Here is an 18,533-nt window from a genome sequence, read left to right as displayed (position 1 = left end):
GAGCCACACCTGGAGGCCCTGTGGAACCTGAGCTGCCTGAATCATGCACGACTGACAACTAGCTGTTCCAGCCACACCAACCCAGGTGCCAAACGTTGTGTGGATGATGAGGCAATCCTGGAAGTGGATTTTCCAGCTCCAGTTGCTTCAGCGAACACCATATGGATTAGACAAATTGCCCAGCTGAACCTTTTCAAAATTTCTAACCTACAAAACTGAAAGCAAAATAAATGTTTGTTTTATACCATTAAGTTTTGGCATACTTTGTTATAATCAAAAGATAATAAGAACACCTCCTTTTTCTGTTTTCATAGTAAGAATATTTATTGATAAACCTATCAATATATACCAGTATATATTGATTTTTTTTCCCTTAAAGCAGGGCTCACCTAGGTTCCTTCTTTCCTAAGATGGCTTGCTCAACTATACCTATAAATATGTTCTATTATCCAGCATTTTAGCATTTAAATTTATTCCTCTTCATGACACAGAATGAAACATGTTATTATTGAGTATGGTTAATTTATGTATAATCTATATAGATTAATATGTACTTTGGTTTAATAAAAGTATTACAGTATTAGCCTATGTCCAGGTTATTGATCAAAAGTAAAGTGGAGACTTGCCAATTATATAGAATTTCAGAACTTGTCAACCATCAAATGAGGCAGCCGTTTGAAACAACATTTAAATATTCATCCAGGCTTCAAAAACTTTATCGCTGATGGTTGGAAATTATACAGAAACCTGCTGAACTGAAACACTGAAAAGATTCAACAGCCATTTCTGCTAAATAATTTAAAATTATCTTACTTTCCCTGGGTAGATTTACTTTTAAATGATAAATTAGTAGAATCTATATTGAATTAAGAGCTTTGATATTATTTAGGGTTCATTTTCTGTATGAAGGTGACAAGGGGAAACATTTCATTAAGAAAGGTAATGATTTGAGTCCAGTCAGACACTATGCTTGTGAAGTTGGCGTTTGTTCACTTCAAATACAATTTATTTGGCTCACGGACACACAATCCAGCCCAGCTTTTCATCTGAAGGAAATGAGCACATTTCACTGCTCTCTCCTGTGTTCTTAATCATCTCCTCATTAGCCTGTGAAGAAAGCTGCTAGGGGCCAGAGGTGAGCTTCATTTATTCTTTGAGATGTCAGCACCATTTACATTCCCAGTAGCCCCAAGTTTTTCCTTTTTTATCTTTAAAAAATCCTCATCATACTTATCCTTTCCTTCGCATTGACCTGCATCAAAGGTTTGGGCCTTAGACATGCAGGGAAGCTCTTATTTCACAGACTGAAGGAAGACGATGAAGAAAGTGTACGTAGATTAGTGGCCATGGATTTACTGCTTTCAGGCTTTGCAGTGTACTTTGTGATCTTGTAAAACTAGCCTCTGTAAACCTGATTGACTACCCGAGTTTACTAGAAAAGTTGTTAATGATCTAGTCCATTTGATGTATAGGGGAAGAGGCTCACCAACACTTGGGTCCTTCAGAGAAAGCAACAAGAGAGAAATGCTGTCAAGCCCCTATGACATGACGGGCAGAAGGCTCAGTATTTTATGTCTGCAACACTCTGTAAAGAGTAGACAAGAGGGCTTCCCTCGTGGCGCGGTGGTCAGTCCGCCTGCCGATGCAGGGGACACGGGTTCGTGCCCCGGTCTGGGAAGATCCCATATGTCGCGGAGTGGCTGGCCCCGTGAGCCATGGCCACTGAGCCTGTGCGTCCGGAGCCTGTGCTCCGCAACGGGAGAGGCCACAACAGTGAGAGGCCCGCGTGCCGCAAAAAACAAAAAAGAGTAGACAAGAAACTCACGGCCAAGGGAAGGGCTGTGGAAAGCAGAGTCTGTTGACTGGCTCAATGGATGTGGCCTCCAGCAGGGGCTGGAAGTGGGCCTTTACCTAATAATAGAGACAGAAGAGGAGACGCTCCAGGAGGGAAGGGAAATAAATATCATCTGAACACCTAAGGCAATAAGTTATTTTCTGGCGAAATCTTTTATTGGTGTTCGGTGTGAGATGCTGATTTTGGGAAAAAGCAAGCCAAGGCTGACACAGTGCAGAGGGGAGCTCCTTCTGATGCAGCTTACCCAGAAAGACAGGAAGTAGAGCACCCCCACTCCCCCACCCCGGAGAGGGTGCAGGTGAACACAGGAAGGGAGTGGGAGCATGGAGGAGAGGCTTCTCCCCGACTTCAGCCACTGCAAGCTTAGATCTGCACAAGATTGAGAAGCTGGCATTCCCAGGGGAGGGGAGTAACTTTCTAGCCGTGTGTACTATGGCAGACACAGCTGAGTGCCTCCCCTCCAGTCACATGGATGACGTGGATGAAACATGACTGACATAAACTCATCATCGTGGTCCCACTCCCCTTTCTTTCCATGGTCATTTGACATTTCTGGCCAATGACATGTCAGATGAATTCTGTTGAAGAATTTCATTGAAAGGTTTCCCATGCCAATAAAAAACAAGAGATGGGAGAAAACATCTTTTCTTTTCTTTTCCTTTCTTTTCTTTTCTTTTTTTTAAATTTTTCTTTCTTTTTTAGCACCTTTATTGGAGTATAATTGCTTTACAATGGTGTGTTAGTTTCTGCTTTATAACAAAGTGGATCAGCTATACATATACATATATCTCCATATCTCTTCCCTCTTGCGTCTCCCTCCCACCCTCCCTATCCCACCCTTCTAGGGGGTCACAAAGCACCGAGCTGATCTCCCTGTGCTACACGGCTGCTTCCCGCTAGCTATCTATTTTACATTTGGTAGTGTACATATGACCATGCCACTCTCTCACTTTGTCCCAGCTTACCTTTCCCCCTCTCTGTGTCCTCAAGTCCATTCTCTAGTAGGTCTGTGTCATTATTCCCGTCTTGCCCCTAGGTTCTTCGTGACCATTTTTTCCCCTTAGATTCCATACATATGTGTTAGCATACGGTATTTGTTTTTCTCTTTATGACTTACTTCACTCTGTATGACAGACTCTAGGTCCATCCACCTCACTACAAATAACTCAATTTCGTTTCTTTTTATGGCTGAGTAATATTCCATTGTATATATGTGCCACATCTTCTTTATCCATTCATCTCTCGATGGACACTTAAGTTGCTTCCATGTCCTGGCTATTGTAAATAGAGCTGCAATGAACATTTTGGTACATGACTCTTTTTGAATTATGGTTTTCTCAGGGTATATACCCGGTAGTGGGATTGCTGGGTCGTATGGTAGTTCTAGTTTTAGTTTTTTAAGGAACCTCCATACTGTTCTCCATAGTGCCTGTATCAATTTACGTTCCCACCAACACTGCAAGAGTGTTCCCTTTTCTCCACACCCTCTCCAGCATTTATTGTTTGTAGATTTTTTGATGATGGCCATTCTGACCGGTGTGAGATGATATCTCACTGTAGTTTTGATTTGCATTTCTTTAATGATTAATGATGTTGAGCATTCTTTCATGTGTTTGTTGGCAATCTGTATATCTTCTTTGGAGAAATGTCTATTTAGGTCTTCTGCCCATTTTTGGATTGGGTCATTTGTTTTTTTCATGTTGAGCTGCATGAGCTGCTTATAAGTTTTGGAGATTAATCCTTTGTCAGTTGCTTCATGTGCAAATATCTTCTCCCATTCTGAGGGTTGTCTTTTCATCCTGTTTATGGTTTTCTTTGCTGTGCAAAAGCTTTTAAGCTTCATTAGGTCCTATTTGGGTTTTTTTAATTTTTATTTCCAGTTCTCTAGGAGGTGGGTCAAAAAGGATATTGCTGTGATTTGTCATGGAGTGTTCTGCCTATGTTTTCCTCTAAGAGTTTGATGGTGTCTGGCGTCACATTTAGGTCTTTAATCCATTTTGAGTTTATGTACCTTCTTTTCTTTCGGTGGATGTTGTCACATCTAGGTATGATGCCTGGAACAGGAGAAGAACAGCACGCACTGCAAGGATGACTGAAGGGAACAGACCCCAGGAGGATGTCCCTAAGGCTCTGAATTCATGTGCCACGGAACCATCCCACCCTGAGATTTCTTGTTATGGGTTATTTAACCTTTTAATGTTTAAGTGACAGTTTTTAGTTACTTGCAGCTGAAAGCATTGTGTATCTTGTACACAGGTCAACAACAAAACAGTAGTATTCTATGCAAAATAAACTGGGAATGCAAAATAATTATTTCACTACATCTTCTATGCTAAAAGAACTAGAAATAAAACCTGAAGGAAAGGAAAGAGGACTGCCTTTCAGAGAGCCCCAGGAATTGTGGGGGTGAGACTACTCCCTGGCTATAGGGGCTACACTTTAGAGGGTCCAGTCTTGAGCTCTTCCAGACATATCACTTCACAGAGGGTGAGAAGGACCAAAATGTTTGCTCACGGAGTCCATGCCTTACCTGGACCATGCACTGGGTACCTGGGATGCCAGACTTCCCTGGCCAAACATCCCCAAGGCCCTGCAGGGTCGTATGAGCTTTCTCCCCAGATCAGAACTCTAGAAGGGGGGACCATATTGCACCACTGGTACAAGGCTTGTAGAGGGGTGTTCAAAGGATGCCTGGGGCTTGGATGTGTGTGCAGACTGGTCCCAGTGCATGTGAGTGAGGCCCCTCATGATGCTGGAAGGGCTGTGATGGAGGGCTGTGATGAAGGTAGAAAGAAAAGGGGGTTATATTGGTTCTCCTGCCCCAGACCCAGCAATTACAGGGCAGGTCTGTCGTGACACAAACACTGAGGGTAGCTCCTGTAAGAATGCATGGAAATGATGGGGTCATAAACAGTGTCTCAGTGAATTCTCATAACACTCCAAGGGAAGGAAGGGGGAGGTATTTTATCCACAGATGATAAATGAAAAAACAACAAAGTCTCAGAGGGTGAACTCACTGAAGATTACCCAGTAAGTGTTAGAATCTGGATCTGAATCCAGGACTTTCGAAGATCATACTGGTTACGGCATATGCGCTCTCAGATTTTTCTGATGTTGGTTTAATTTCTATACAAAACTGAAAGACACAGATTGTTTTAAATTACCCTTTTTATTTGTGCAGTCTCCAGTTTCCTATCTCAAAAACTCTTAGCAATGTTTACTCTAAGTGGGTAAAATACAAATAAATGAAATTCAATCAAATTTCTTTATAAATGAATCATTGTTAAATTTATCTATTAAAAAAGTGAAAACATTATACTGGTATAAAGTAAATAAAGTGGGACAGTGTAAGCCTTTCCTTCTCACATGGTATTAAAAGATAGAGATGATCCACTTTCATTTGTATAAAATGTTCTCTGAAGTTTTTAGGAAATGGGTCAAATCTATTCTTTTCTCTTTGTTGTGTGAAATATGTAAGTTTTATTTTCCATAAAATTATCTGAACTGGTTGCTTACATAGCCCCAATCTGTCACTTTGATTTTAAATTCCCCAATTCACTATTTGCTACAGACTTTTGAAAAAAGTTACAAGGTGATTTGCATTTTTTTTTTTTTTTGGGGTAAATTTCAGCTTTTTATCTTCCAGTTAAACCAACCGTATTTAAATCTGGCTGAGGGCAGTGGAGGGGAGGCCTGGAGGGTTGTAGACCTTTGTAATATTACTTTCATCCTTTCATCTTTCCGGGGGTAGCTCTGGAAGGGGAGACGTCATTTCCACATGTGTACAGCTCACTTATACTCTCAAACACGTAAGAGATTTCTCTCAGAATACTGAATATCTATAGAAAACACTTTGATAATTTTTTTTCACTGTGTTGTGACACTGCCAAATATTTGGGGGAAAAACATCAAGCCTGAGCATTAATAGGCAGGCTGACATCAGCTCTTGAGAAACTGGTAGGAAATCCTGATAATACATATACATATAGAAAAGAGTCATTTCAAAAAGATGAGGAAGATGTTACAAAATCCGGATCACACACTTGCAATAGCCCAGCCTTACAGTGAAAAAAAAAAAGCAGGCTGTGAACTCTGCCATCATTTCCATGGATTCAGTCTGATGTAGCCAGGTTGCTGTGTCTTGCTTCCAACAATATCTACCCATCCGGATGTCACCAGGATTATTAACACAGTCACCGCACTCTGTTTCCTGAGATTCATAGAGGGGACATTTTTGTGCTGGAAAGTACTATTTGGGCTTTAAGCAAAATGGCAAGGCTGGCTTCAACGCAATATCGTTCAAAACCTAGATTTTGTCCTTGGTGTCCAAATGATGGCCCCATGGATGGGTGAACTAGTCATCTAAAGAATGCGGTTGGTGCATATTTTTATTTTTTGCCTTTTCAGAAATATTTCACAGAATTGCATATGACACCACAAACATTTGAAAGAAGCATGGAACATAGAGGTTTCTTCTGTTCAGCTGATGGTGCCTCTGGTGATCAAGTGCACTTTCATTCTCTGGCTGGTCTCCAGAGACTTTCACTTAATCCCGTATTCAATAGGACACTGCTTGGGGTGAAGTTGGCACTCATGGATACATGTTCACCCGACAATGCACACACAATTTGAAATAGATTGCCAGCAGCGCAGGGCAGGAGGAGAAGAGGCCAGACCTGCTGGGCTATTTGTCATCTCAAACATTTCAAGCATCGCACACCACCTCCTTAGCAGGACACATGGGGTATGTGTCCCCTGGCAAGATGTTTAGTTTTGGTGCACACAATAAGGGCTGTAATATATTAACCCAAGGGGAGAGAAAGGAGATCCACCACCTGGAGCTTTTCTTTCTGTGTTTAAGCGACAGAAAAGTCTTCAATAAGCATCTTAATATTTCAACCTTAAGGTTGAATAATTCCATGGAACAGAATTAAAATACATGCATTTTAAGGAAGTTTGCTGAGTGAAGTATACCTCACAGCCAGCTACATTTGGTCGGACTTTAGTCTGCTTTCAAAGGAATACAAGGGCCTTTGGGATATTTTCTCCCAATTCTGGAAAACCAAGAATTTTATTTTTGTCATTCTGGTTATCTTTCATAACCATTGTGTGAAAATAAATATGCATTGAAAATACTAATGTTAACAAGAAAGAGGGTTTGGTATTAAAAACAAAACAAATGGCAGCCACTTTCTGCCTTCTAGGGGGTGGCAGAATGCCATCGCTAGGGAAACTGTTCTTTAGGAAAATTCCCTGGTGCCTTAAAAACCCACTTTGGTTATGAAAGTGAGATTCCTGGGATAGTTTAGTTGAGAGAGTGTGCAGAAAAGGAAGGGTGGATTTTTCTGTATAATAAAATAAGAGGAATTGTGGAGCTATTCATTAATTTTTTTGAGAGGTTAAATAACTCTGAAAAAAGTAAGGGGAAAAATGGTCTAAAAAGGGAGGGGCTGGGTTCAGGTTTATATATGAATATGGTAGTCGGTTAGAACCAAAGGAAAGATACAACCAATGAGAAATTCCCTTTTTCGGAAATGGCCAACAAACGTTTGCAACCACAATAACTACTTTCAATGTAAGTTGTTTCCAATTCTATAATGTGCTGAACACTATTCTCTGAACCTCCCAAATCAACGAAAGTTGGTTAGGCATGATAGTGTGGCCAAAGGTTTCGGACTGATACACTGCAGAGCATTTGGTTCTAGGAGATAAAACATGGAGAAGGAACATAAGCAGAAAATGGAATAGCTGATGAGCAGAAGAAATGATAAGCCCACTGGGGCAGACAGAGGACACTGGACTTTACAGGGGATGGGGGAAGAGTCGGTTTATTTGGTTATCAAAAGAATGGTCGACTCAGGAAGGGTGGAAAAATTTTGAATCTGGGCAAGAAAATCAAAAAGGTTAAAAACTATAAGAACCGCCCCCCCCAGCATATACAGAACGGATAACACTGTATAGCACAGGGAAGTATATTCAATATCCTGTGATAAACCATAAGGGAAAAGAATATGAAAAAGAATATATATATATATATATATATATATATGTATAAGTGAGTCACCTTGTTGTACAGCAGAAACTAACACAAATTGTAAATCAACTATACTTCAATAAAATTTAAAAATAAAGGAAAAGAGCACCGTGTAAGACTGCTTTTACTGATTTGCATGTTTTGAATATTAATTGTTAGGCATTAACAAGTAAAGGGAGGGACTGCCTTTGGATCCTCATTCTTCTACTTAAAAGTTACAAGATCTAGGCCCATTGCTTTCCCCTGTGTATTTCCAGCTCCTCACGTTCAATATAGAAGCAATAATACTAAACTACTGAATATTAGCGTTATTATAAAAATGAGAAGAAATACTGAATATCATGTTCTCAATAAATGAGGGCTCTAAATTAACAACTTTCAAACCACAGTAAAATAAAAATCAATATGATTCCATAAACCTGGCAGGATCCCACTAGCCCCCAAAAGCCTAAATTATTTACATATCTCCTACATTCATTATTTAATGAAGTGTCTTAACTAGTTGGTGATATTTTACATACAATTTCATGCAAATCTAGTTGTCTTTTTTTCATTAATGATGTCTCATTATATATTCCAAATTATTTGAATTTCATATGTATATTTATTTGGTTATTAAAAACAGTTAAAGTCATTTCTAAAAGGATTAACTAAATAGGTCTCATTAAACTTTGTAAATATCATGACTTCCAGGAAATCACCATGTTCAATAAATATCTTCAAGTCTTGCTAATGATTACTCTAATGAAGCCTTACATTTCTGTAGTGGTTTCTCTTTCATGTGTATGATCTCATTTGATCTTGATGCCTCTGATTTTTGCTGTTATTGTCAAGACCAAATTTTCTATGTTCGAAACTTTAAATTCAAGTAGCATGATCCAATTTTCTAATTGCCTCTTGAAGGTAAAGTGGTACCATTTATCACTGCACCACCCAATCAATATTTTCATTGTTCAACCAAAGTTACAAATTCATATACTCACCTATGGGAACGTCTCTAGTTGCTTATTTGGCTGGCAAACTGTACTGACATCTTACCACTACAGACTTTGTTTTTGAAATCCATTCAGTTCATTTTTGTTTAGGAGATTAAGCATCTCTTTGGAGGGCAAAATACCTAGATCAAAACTGACACTGCATTAAATTTACAGGGTGATGCTTTCTGGTTTGGTAGTTATGCTTTAATAATATTTTGTGGCAGTAACAACATACCACTACCTGACATTTTCCTCCTCTTTAGAAAATTAAAAAGGAAGAAAGAAAGAAAGAAAAATAAAAGAAAAATAAAAAAAGCCTTCTTGTAACAGGGTGAAGGAACTCAACTACTAAATTCTGTCAATTTCAAAGCAGGGCTAGTACCCAACATATTTCTTTTCCATTTATCTATTTTTATGAAAAAGTGGACTGTTTTGAGTGTTTCTAGTCCTACACCCTATCTCCATTTTTCTATAGGCCCTATGCACCCCTCTGTAAAAGTAGAATTTAAAAAGGAGTAGTTACAGTGAGCTTTAGAGTGTTAAACCTAATACATGTAGGTTGACAGGCCACTTGATTATGTTGGGAATATCTACCCAGTTTTTAGTTTATTAAGCCCCGCTGCCCCTCAAGCATTTTTTAAAAAAATTATTTATTTTTATTTGTTGTGGTGTGTGGGCTTCTCACTGCAGTGGCTTCTCCTGTTGCTGAGCACGGGCACTAGAGCGCAGGCTCAGTAGCTGCAGTGCACGGGCTCAGCTGCTCCACGGCATGTGGGATCCTCCCAGACCAGGGCTCGATCCCGTGTCCCCCGCGGTGGCAGGCGGATTCCTAACCACTGCGCCACCAGGGAAGCCCTCCCCTCAAGCATTTTATTGCAGCAACACTAGGGCATGATCTGAAACTCAAAGCAGATTTTTTTTTATAATCTGTGAGAAAACAAGCAAGTTATAACTATTGCATATTATATTACTTTGGGGACTCTAAAAATGATCCATTTTCCCTCTCTTCCATGCAAAGAAGACTCTCATAAATGATTCCTTCTCCAACTTTTCCTGCCTGTTCCTCTCTCTCCCTCAACTTCAATCATGCCCCTGTAAGGAACATAATCGAGTGATGATAAGATCCCATAGACAAAAAAAAAAAAAAAAGACAATACAAATATTTTGTGGAAATTAATCTGGAGAAAATAAGAGGAATAAAAAGAGGCAAGGATAATTTCTTTATGAAATACATTTTCAATCATTTACTCCTAAAAGTGGTTTTTGACCACTGAACAGACTTATGCCAGTCACACCATATGAAACATTATTTTCTCTTATTAGAAGTGAAAAATTGTTTAAAAACGTAGTCTAAAGATATTCTGCTCCTTTTAGATCTCCAAATGAATACTGTGTGTAAATTAGTGCCACTTCCCTATAGCCTGTCACTTTAAACCCTCTCTTATCATGGCCTTAACACCTCTGTTCTCTTGCCTTTCTGTTTAACTATCTGGTAAAAACCACATTCTAGGATCAATCCAACTCTCTATCTTTTCATTTGACTGATAACTGAAGATGCATCAGATACTCAAATAGGCACATTTCACAAGTAAGATACCTACTTTCACAAGCACACAACCACAAATTCATGGTATCCAACCCAAATCGGCTGTCAGGGGGCCTGGAAATTCTTCTTGGTTTCTTTAGTCAGTTCTTTTTCTTATCCTTCATTATGGGCATTTCATACCTGCTCCTTCATCCAAAGATAAAAAGCATCACCCTATTTCTTACTTTGCAGATTAACATCGTCATCATTACATGGGTTTCCCAAAGTTCTGCAACACACCTGCAACCATGCAATTCTCATTCTCTTTGTCATGATGGACGAAGTAGCCCTTCCCTCTTCAAGGCTGTTCTTGATCCCGTACCCTCCAGGGTCCCCAGATTATTTTCGTTCTCTCTTAATTGTCTTCCATTAGATCCTTGCTGTCAGTATTTTAATGCGATGAAGTCTCCACTTTATAACAAAACAAATCAAATTCCCTCTACCCTTCTTTGCCTTCATTTGCTCACTCCCCATTCAGTCCTCAACTCACTATAACTGTCTTCTGTTTCCACTACTCCAAAGACTTTTCTTGCCGAAATCATCAAAAATCTCCTTTTAGGTAAATCCAGTGGAAAGATTTTCAGTCTTGATTTTATTTCATCTCTGACATTTCTGACATCTCCAACATCTATTACTGGTGTCCACTTCTGTTTCCTTTTGTTCACATGGTATCATTTTCTTTTGGTTTTCCTTTTCTCTGATAAATCCTTCTCAGTCTTTTGTCATGTTCTTATTTTGCTCATCCTCTAAATGGTGGGTTCTTAGGGTTCTTACCTCTTTTATTCTCATTTTACATTCTTTCCCTGGACAACCACATCCGTTCCCATATCTTTTAAATGTCACTGAATCTCGAATCTATATCCTTAGCAAAATTGTCAGCTCCATTTATCTACTGAACATCTCCATTTAGATGTTCTAAAACCTCTAAAAGTCAACACACAGTTATTGTATTCTGTATCTCAGTAGATGGAAACAATATTCACCCAGCTGCCTAGGCCAGAAAAAGAGGAGTTATCTCAGTCTTCCATTGAAGGCCTTTGTGGAGTAAATTCTCTCAGTCTTTGTATGCCTGAAAATATATTTATTTTTAAAATTTTATATTCATTTTAAATTTATTATATATTATTATTTTATATATATTTAAACTATCTAAAATGATAGTTTAGCTGAGGATAGAGTTCTAGGATAAAAGTTATATTTTCACAACACTTTGAAGAGACTAATTCATTGTCTTCTAACACCCATTGCTGCTGAAGATGGATACTGTCAGTTTAAATAACATTCCTTTCTCTTTTTTCATGACTAATTTTATTCTTGAGGCCCCTGGCTTACTTGCTAAGGCTGCAACTCTGGGGCAGTTTCCAGGTTCCTCCAGGTCCCTTTCACAAACGTGGCCGTAATTCCATATTTTTGTTTGCATGGGGCCTCATAGCCTGGATTGTTCTTCAAATGTGGACATGAGAATGATATCAGCTTTAGCTCCTGTTCACATTTCTTACTTTTAATTACTCCTTGATTCTAGCATATAAAGGTTTTCCATTGTTTCATGCTAACCTTGAAAGCTTTTCTTGTATTTTATTTGATATTTTTTGTGTTTGGAGTTGGAGAGAAAATTTTTTTTTACATCAGGTCAGTTGCCAAATTGACCAGGAATCCTTGCTTACTTTTATTATTTACTTTTATCCTCCAGTAGATTGTAAGCTCTTGATGTCAGGACAGCCTAATTGTACAGTTCTGTAAGGGCTAAGTGAATATTTGCCAAGTGAGCAAATGAATGAATACGAGTTAACTAATTTGTGGAATTGGGACCTTTATTTATTGTGAACTCTTTCACCACCGGTCTTCTCATCATAATATAAGTGAGGGCTCTTTTTTTTTTTAATTTATTTTTTTACTTATTTATTTTTGGCTGCCTTGGGTCTTCGTTGCCGTGCACGGGCTTTCTCTAGTTGCAGCGAGCGGGGGCTACTCTTCGTTGCGGTGCGTGGGCTTCTCATTGCAGTGGCTTCTCTTGTTGTAGAGCATGGGCTCTAGGCGTGTGGGCTTCAGGAGCTGTGGCTCACGGCTCTAGAGCACAGGCTCAGTTATGCCCTCTAATATGCCTTGCAGTCCCCTAAAATATCTTTATAGTTCGAAGAAGCAATGATTCCACAGAGTCTTGTCTCCATTTATCTGGCTCGATATGTTTGTGAGACAATTGCAAGCACTTCTAAGCATTTCTTTTATAAGTCCTTCACATGGAAAAATAAGAAAATATGTAACTTTTTAAAGAGTTTGGGGTTAACATATATACACTACTATATATAAAATAAACAATAAGGATCCACTGTATCACACAAGATACTCATTATCTTGTAATAACCAATAATGGAAAAGAATCTGAAAAAGAATATATATATATATGTATAACTGAACCACTTTGCTGTACACTTGAAACTAACACAACATGTAAATTAACTATACTTCAGTAAAAACATTAAAAAAAAAAACAGAATGAAAGAAAATTTTTTTCCAAAAGACCAATCTTCCCACTCTCATACTAAATTCAAAATCAACATTCCTTCTTCACCAAGCATGAAGTCATGATAGATTACAGATGCCAACTATCACACAGATAGTAGGACAATAAATCTGCTGTAAGGTAGTGAATGTACTCTAGAACAGGGTGTCCCCAACCCCTGATCCTGGTCTGCGGCCTGTTAGGAACCGGGCCGCACAGCAGGAGGTGAGTGGCAGGCGAGGAGCGAAGCTTCATCTGCCGCTCGCCATCGCTCAAATTACCGCCGGAACCACGCCCCCTCCCCGTCCGTGGAAAAATTGTCTTCCAGGAAACGAGTCCCTGGTGCCCAAAAGGTTGGGGACAGCTGCTCTAGAACATCTGTTGAGATCCTAGGAGCTATATGCAGTTAGACTCCGATTTCTAAATTCCTGCTATATTAATTCATTGTGATCTTTTAGGTAGACCTGTCTTAGATTGTTACAATGCAAAACAAGTAGAAGTAAGACAGGAAATAAAGATTAAGCAGATACATGAAAAACCACTTCCGGGATTGAAGAGATCACCGACAGACACAAATTGCAACAAAATGAATACTATTCTAGCTCGGATATACCAAATAGCAGAGTATATTTTCTATTTCAGCCTAGGAAGAAGTTCGAAATAAATTATTTCAAGAATGATGAATTCAATAACGCATGAGAACACAGGCTGGAACTTAAGCAACAGCGCCTTTCACATGTTAGTGACTTTGACTTGGCACATAAAGAGTTGATACCAGAAAAGATAATGTCTCTTTGAGAATAAATCAAATAATGATAGTTATCTTAAATTATATTTAGAACTCTCTTATAGCTATGATCTACCAAAAGTTTGACAATTAACATCAATCCCAGTAAATTTATTTCTCAGAAGCATCTGATATAACGCACTGGGCTCAGATCAGCCTTAAGGGCTTCATATTCCCTGCTGCTGCTGTCTTAAAAGCTTTATATCTTTATTAAAAAGTCTTAATAATGTGTCAACAAGGGGTCTCACATTTTTATTTTGCACAGAGATCCATAAATTATGTAGCAAGTCCTGACTGGGTTAAATATGATAAGCCTATTTCTATATTTGTCCAGTAAGAGGCATAAAATTTTGATCATGTTTCCAGGCATAGAAGCCTTAAATGGCCTATTGCCTACCAGGTAAACATCAAACTCCTTAGCCTGTCATTCAATACTTTCCAAGAAGTGGTTCCAATATATGATTCCATATTCAATTTACCTGACCTCATCCATTCCTTCATTCATGCATTTGTTTAATGAAGATTCATTTCTAGTCCTCCAGTAACTGTGAAGAAAAGTATGAACTTGTTCTAACTCATTGTGTGTTACAGGTAAATCGCATTACTTTTAAACTGGGAATTGCATTAAATTCCCAACTAGCCCTTGTTTTCTGCAATCCTTGCATTTGCCGGCTATGCCTGCTTGCTCTCGGATTCATTCCCCATCCTTACCCTGCTTTGTTCCCCGTTAACCAGAAACACAATTTCCCAGATTTTCTTGTACTCCTTGGTAGGCTGGGCCAGTGGTAGGTACTGATGAAAGTTTGTAGAATAAAAGAGCAGAGTAGGCAAGCTCTACACCACTGCCCATCCCCACCGCCCTGCAGGCTCCTATGCCAGCTCCATGGGGCCATTCCCGTGCACCCACACTTCCTCCCGCCCACAGTCCCAGCCCCTGCTGGTCAGCATCTGCTGACTGGTCCTGGCTTCTGGGCTCCAGTAACATTATTGTCCTCTCAGCCCTGGTGGTGGCAGTGCCCTTCCTCTCTCGCTGATCTTGGAGCCCCACTATCCGCTGCTGGGCTACCCGGCTCTTCTAGCACCTGTGTCACCATAGTAGTTTCTCTTTTTCTAATTGGATCCTGTTCTTTTTTTTCTAAAATTGTGCCTCCTTTCTACCTAGCTTTCCATTTACTGACACATGTCAATATTTCATTCACCCTTCGGGGCACAAGTCCAATCCACGTTTTATAGTTCTTTTGTAATACTTAAAACATTCAAACTTATTTGATAAACGCTTATGCAGATGTGTTTACTGTCCTTGAGCACAGGAACACAGTCTAGGGTAAGTGAGGAATCACACTTGCAATGTGAGAGTTATCCTAAGACAATGCCGCTCCCATACCAGGTGCTCAAGAAATTCATTGTTGTAATTCTCTAAATATAGCGGTGAATTTTAGATATTGCATTTTTTTCAGTCCAAAAATTTAATTCATAGTTCTCTGTGTAGAAACCAGTATTTCCATGGAAATATCTGCATTTCTCATATGCGTACAGTGCTGAGAAATCAACTACCAGGACAAAATGGACTGTGTATTATTCAGATGAAAGTGACATCATTGCTTGAAGACATACAAATAACGGACAGCATTAATATAATAATAGAAGTACTGGGGGGGTCCATATTTTCATGATTCTAAAACTCTATAAATTATAGACATCTTCACAATTAGTAGAAACAGTCTCTCAACTTGCCTTCTTCCTGCCAGACATACATTTATATATGGCAGATTTGATTACAATGGGGCATCTACATATTTGCATGGTAATAGAGCTCCTCTATTTGAAGATGATGCTTTTCCTGCTTACCATCACGTATGAGCGTGGCTGTCAGGATAGAGGGCGGCTCAGTAGTTATTTCCATATTGCCCAGTGTGAAGATTGTTCTTTGATTGGGCTACAGCTGGGCTTTTGAGAGGCTATTTGCAATTCTTGCTCCTAAAGATTGTGAAGTCTCTGTTCAGAAGAAAAGCTCTTCCATTGTGGGTTGCAATGTGCCAGCCTCACCTCCCTGCCCCTGCCGCCTTCTGGCAATCGGCAGTGAAGCTTTGTTGTTTGAATCCTGGATGCAGAACATCCTTCAAGCCTTCCTTCTGGCATAACTGTCGGCAGTTCCCTCACTTTGGGATGCTGTACGACCAGGGTTGTCAACAACAATTTCATGATCTGCTCGTTCCTGTTGGACTTAGGATAAGCACTGAAGGCAGAGCCTCTAAATGCCAGAGGGCTTCTTCTTAGCAACTTTGTGGCAATATTTACCGTAGCTGATGAAATGGTTTAAGTCGGTAAGGGGACATCTGAGATGCAGAGGCTGAAGCTGCAGACTTGGGTGTCCCTACATGTGACCTGTAACTAAGATACAGCCTCGACACCCTGCTAAAGCAACTGATGGCATGAGTGGCTGGCAGCTTTCCATAAGAAGCATAATTACTGCTCCTGCCGGGGACTCCCTTTCTGTTTGAGAGGTTCAACCCAACTCTGCCTAGATTCAAAGTGTAGGGGACAAGTTCATTGTCATTACCTGGGAACTCATTAGACATGAAGAATCTCAGGCCACACTCCAGGATCTACTGAATCGGAAGCTACATTTTAGCAAGATTTAAGTAATCCATAAGCACAGTGAAGTTTGAAAAGCACTGCCTTGAATTACCAGGTGACTAGCTCAAAAAGAGCACCTGGCCTCCTCACTGGCAACAGGAACTTTGCACTTGTAGGTAAATACCTAGCTGGGTGAGGAAGCTGGAATTCACAATGTTCTGAGTATTCCAATCAGCAGGGGACACTCGAGGCTCCAGTATTGGAGGGACAGGGCTAGCCAGGTGGAGTGGAGACCAGGTTCACAGGTTTTCCACGATCTCCTCGGGAGATGAGCACACCCCGAGAATGATGCCCTTGCTGGGTTAACAAGTTAGGTGAGAACAAGGGGAGCACCCGGCCGAGGGGCAGGGCAGGTACAGGGTCTCAGTGGGGAAGCAGACCCCCTCAGACTGAGTAGCCCAGAGTGTCAACAACTATACTATACGGCACACTGAGGTGACATCATTAGAGACAGGTAGTCAGGAAAACTAGCACTGGGACTAAAGGGAAGAAGGAGCCCAAACAGAAAAGTTCTCAGGGGCGACTTAGAGGGGTGACTAGGATTGATGCAGAGAGGGCGCTGCAGGAAGGAGAACGGGCAGCCACTGCTGGTCTGACCGGGATTCAGTCAGCACTTCTGCTCCCTCCTCCTCCCCAGGAAGCTATTTGTGGCTTCTACCTTCGTATATCTTTCGACACTGTTTTACTTACTTTTCATGACTAAATCTATTTTTTCCCCTGTATACAGGGCAGTCCATCATATTTTCTATTTCTCTGGGTTCGCATTTATTATCTCATCTTGTCTTATTTTTTCTAATCTCAGTTGTGTCCACAACTCTATGAGGAGGTGCAGGTATAATTCAGCCTTGATAAGTCGAACTGAGTTATAACTGCGACACAGAACCACTTGTCTCACCTAAGGTAGCATATTTGGTAACAAAGTTAAGAATAGAACACAGATATTCATATTTTATCCTAGCACTTTTGAATATGACACCTAGCTGTTTACCATTCCCTTCAAATGTGTGAAAGTTTATGAGATTAACATCCTTAAGTTATGAAGCATGGAAGCAACTTTCTCTCAAGAGGTATGTTATTTTGAAAACTGTGATTTATTTTGGCCAGCTTAGCTTGAAGGATCCTTTCTAAAATTCATCTCATTTTCTTCTTTATTATTTACCCCAAATATCTGAATCCACGTGTATACTATCTATTCAGTAAACAATGGAGTCTTTAATGACTGGTACTAATTTTTAAACAAGACAAAACTATAAAAATGCTTTCAAGTTAATCCGACTGACTTGTAACAAATTGGCATTTTAAAAAAAGCCTGCGGGGTATGAGTTTTTGTGTGTTCTTTTGTAGAAATGAATAAAATGGAATCAACTGATGTTATCTTTTCTCCATCTGACAAATTGTGACTTTCTCTGGGATATGATGAGTACAAGACATTCCCACCTTCCTGACCTCCACCTCTACACCCCCAACCTTGACATTCAAATAGTGCTATCAGCCTTCCTCTGAGTAATAGGATTGGGTGGTTTGTGTCCTGATGTTGGTACTTGTACAAAACACAGACGCTATTTTCTGTTCCTAGCTTTGCATAAGCAACAATTATTACACTCTGCTTTTTAATATATTGCTAACGTTAGAAGAGAGTATACCAATATATAAGATTTAGTAAATCCTAATATAAGATAAATAACATTAATGTATAATAATACATAATTTATATATAATTATATACCTATATTATATAGTATGCATAGTATAATATAGTCATATATAATACTATCTAATATCTAATATCTATGTAAATTTTATATATTTATATACTGAGAGTACAGCAATACATGATTTGATAGCTATAACTTAGTCATTGAATATAAGTAATAAAAACAATGCTTTAAAGAAAATGTTCACCCACCATGTTTTTTTTAATTTTTAAAAGCTGGGAAGTATAGACTGTGGATCACTGATAAATAAAAATGAAGTGTCCCCAAATTGGTGCAGCAGCTGCCTCTCTGACTAGCATATATTGCAGCTCTTGTGAGAGGTGCTTTCTTTCTTTTTTTTTTTTTTTGCTGATACATTTCATTAGTTGCAAGAAGCTTCATTGGGTGATTCATATTTGTCATACAAACTTGTCCCAATAGATAGCAAGCGTACTAAATTTCCA

At 39.4% G+C, this 18,533-nt stretch overlaps 1 protein-coding gene and 1 long non-coding RNA gene across 2 annotated transcripts in view; one reads left to right on the top strand and one right to left on the bottom strand.

The window, feature by feature from the left end:
• Positions 1-4,156, top strand: part of LOC137203385 (uncharacterized) — an 85,002-nt gene extending 80,846 nt beyond the window's left edge. Inside the window, exon 3 of the long non-coding RNA XR_010933072.1 lies at positions 3,901-4,156. This is a non-coding gene — a long non-coding RNA (uncharacterized lncRNA). The remainder of the gene's footprint in view (positions 1-3,900) is intronic.
• The window catches only part of CHST9 (carbohydrate sulfotransferase 9), a 232,625-nt gene that overhangs the window by 132,621 nt on the left and 81,471 nt on the right, over positions 1-18,533 (bottom strand). The window lies entirely within an intron of this gene.

Source organism: Pseudorca crassidens, chromosome 12, assembly GCF_039906515.1.
Source record: "Pseudorca crassidens isolate mPseCra1 chromosome 12, mPseCra1.hap1, whole genome shotgun sequence".
Taxonomy (NCBI): domain Eukaryota; kingdom Metazoa; phylum Chordata; class Mammalia; order Artiodactyla; family Delphinidae; genus Pseudorca; species Pseudorca crassidens.
This window is presented reverse-complemented; position numbering and strand designations above follow the sequence as displayed.